The 2,963-nt window shown below is 39.3% G+C and overlaps 1 pseudogene across 1 annotated transcript; it reads right to left on the reverse strand.

Moving 5' to 3' along the window:
- Nucleotides 1-393: 393 nt before the first annotated feature.
- On the reverse strand, nt 394-903 carry LOC309828479 (translationally-controlled tumor protein-like; annotated as a pseudogene). The gene has a single exon. The product of its transcript is annotated as a translationally-controlled tumor protein-like (transcript).
- Between the last annotated feature and the right edge of the window lie 2,060 nt (nt 904-2,963).

Here is a 2,963-nt window from a genome sequence, read left to right on the forward strand (position 1 = left end):
GTACCTCCTGTGGGTGATAGAACCTAATAAACCTATTCATTCTAAAATTAAAAAAAAAAAAGTTGAATGCTTACCATGTACAAGATGACATAAGATCAAAACAACAGAAGACAGAGTTTCCGATAACAAATAGTAGGATTTCACAGTTCCATAGCGACTCTGCATATACTTTTTATTTTTGAGTTTAAATGCATTTTATTTTTAGACAATCTACATAACATGTTTTTGGGTTTTTTTCCTCAAAAACAATGCCTCTGCTCCAAATAAATCAACATCAAAACGAAGGGGTCAGGATGACATCAATCCCCCATTTGTCTAAGTCCTGGTGTTGTGTAGATGAGAAGCAGCAGCCAGCCAGTTATGACGAGCAAGTGATCCCAACAGCCAAATGTGTTAACATTTTTCCATTTCTAGACCATCCTTAAAGGAAGTCACATATGGCGTCACGCTATCCTCATGGTAGTCCAGCAGAGCAGCCATGCCATCCGGATTCATGTTTTCACCAATAAAGAACTGATAGTTTTTGAAATTAGCAAGGATGTGCTTGATTTGTTCTGCAGCCCCTGTCATAAAAGGTTTTCCTCTTTCTGGTCTCTGTTCTTCAAGCTTCCCTTTGATTGACTTCATGTAATCTTTGATGTACTTCTTGTTGGCTTCTTTTGTGAAGCTGGTTTCCTGCAAGTGATGGTTCATGACAATATCCACCCCACTGATTACTGTGCTTTCGGTACCTTAGCCCTTGGGGCCTTCAGCGGAGGCATTTCCACCGATGAGCAAGTCATCAATGTTACCCTCTGTTCTACGGACCATCTTCCCCTCCACCTCCAGACACAGCCCGTCGTCGATCTTGTAGATGTTGGAGGACATCTCATCATGGCTGATGAGGTCCCGGTAGATGATCATGATGGCGAGCGGAGGGTGTCACTAGCTTAGTAGGAGCCTGGAGCTCAGAGCTAGGGAGGTGCAGCCGGAGCGGCGCTCTGGGGGAGGAGGGACCGGGCAGAAAAAAAGCTGCATATAATTTTATAATGAAAAGAATACTTACAGAAATATCACGTCTCTATTTTTTTTTTTTAGGAGTTCACATAAATAACTTATTAGGGACCAGCCCACATTTTTTATATTTCATAATTTTAAAAAATTACATCACCCATTTCTACACACTTCCAAAGCATGCAACAATTCAAGGTTTTATAATTATTTTTTATAGCATCCATTTAAAAAAATAAAGGCTTATCACAGAGGAGCAAACATGCACTTTAATCACAGAGAAGCAAATATGCACTTTAATCAGAACATTCTCATCCTATAGGATAGATACCTTCCATGAAAGTATTCTATAGAATTTCCCTGTCCAATACTGTAGCCACTAAAGATATGTGGCTATTTAAATTTAAACTCTTTGGGGGCCTCCCTGGTGGTGCAGTGGTTAAGAATCCGCCTGCCAATGCAGGGGACATGGGTTCGAGCCCTGGTCTGGGAAGATCCCACATGCCGCAGAGCAACTAAGCCCGTGCGCCACAACTACTGAGCCTGCTCTCTAAAGCCCGCGAGCCTGTGTTCCACAACAAGAGAAGCCACTACAGTGAGAAGCCCATACATTGCAACGAAGAATAGCCCCCGCTCGCCACAACTAGAGAAAGCCCGCGTGCAGCAACGAAGACCCAAAGCAGCCCAAAATAAAATGAATAAAATAAAATACAATAAATTAAATAAATAAATTTAAATTCTTTTTTTATTTGAAGTCTAATTGATTTATAATGTTTCAGATGTCCAGCAAAGTGATTCAGTTATGTATATATGTATATTCTTTTTCAGATTATTTTCCATTACAGGTTATTATAGGATACTGAATATAGTTCTCTGTGCTATACGGTAGGTCCTTCTTGTTTATTTTATATATAGCAGTGTGTACCAGTTAATCCCAAATTCCTAATTTATCCCCTGCCTTTCCACTTTGGTAACCCTAAGTTTGTCCTCTATGTCTGTAAGTCTATTTCTGTTTTTTAAATAAGTTCATTTGTATCATATTTTAGATTCCACATGTAAGTGATATCGTATGGTATTTGTGTTTCTCTTTCTGACTTACTTCACTTAGTATGATCATCTCTAGGTCCATCCATAAAAATTCAGCCCCTCAGTTACACAAGCCTCATTTCAAGGGCTCAAGAGACACAGTGGCTAGTGGCTACCATATCACAGCACAGAATATTTTATTCATCACAGAGAATTCTGTTGGACTGCACAGTTGTCACCATAATTATCTTTATCCACAAAGAATGATACTGTCTTGACCCAATGTCTTAGCCTTTTTGTACAATTGTAGACTGTAAAGATGTCTGAGAACATGTATATCAACACATTATTACCTGAGGGAACTAATGCTTGGAAAGTTTTAGGTAACAGAAAGATAGATAACTCAAGGTTTTTCTCTACATTCTGAAGTCCATCTTGCATTGAAATCTTTAGTCTTCCAGTCCCTGCCTGGAGTGTGGTGGCTGATTGAAATCTAGGGCTCAGGTGATCAGATTTTATCTACTATGACAGTGCTGATTGAATCATAATAGCTGCTTGATTCAGGCTTGTGAGCTCAGAGAGAAAAGTGGTTTGATGTATTAATGATGACTTGTAGGCCGAGAGCTGATTTTGTACTTGCAAGACATTTTGTGTTAACTAAAAATATTAGCTAGCAACTAATAAGCACACACATGGTGGTAAGGTGCACAAGCAGAAGTAAAGCAATTTTGAAGTAGGGAACAGTATATCTCACATCCCCCAGACTACCTGAAAATCATTCTTCAGTTTGGGCTCTGTAACTTTAGAAGGATATAGATAGAACGCTGCTGATAAAAGGAAGAACTTTAAATTACACTCACACATTTTCCAAGCCCTAGTCCACCTTCTCTCCACCTTTTATAAGAGATATGAGTCCTGGACTAAGAAAAACCTCTTCGGAATGAATC

The sequence above is a fragment of the Grampus griseus genome (assembly GCF_964374135.1).
Source record: "Grampus griseus genome assembly, chromosome: 10".
NCBI lineage: Eukaryota > Metazoa > Chordata > Mammalia > Artiodactyla > Delphinidae > Grampus > Grampus griseus.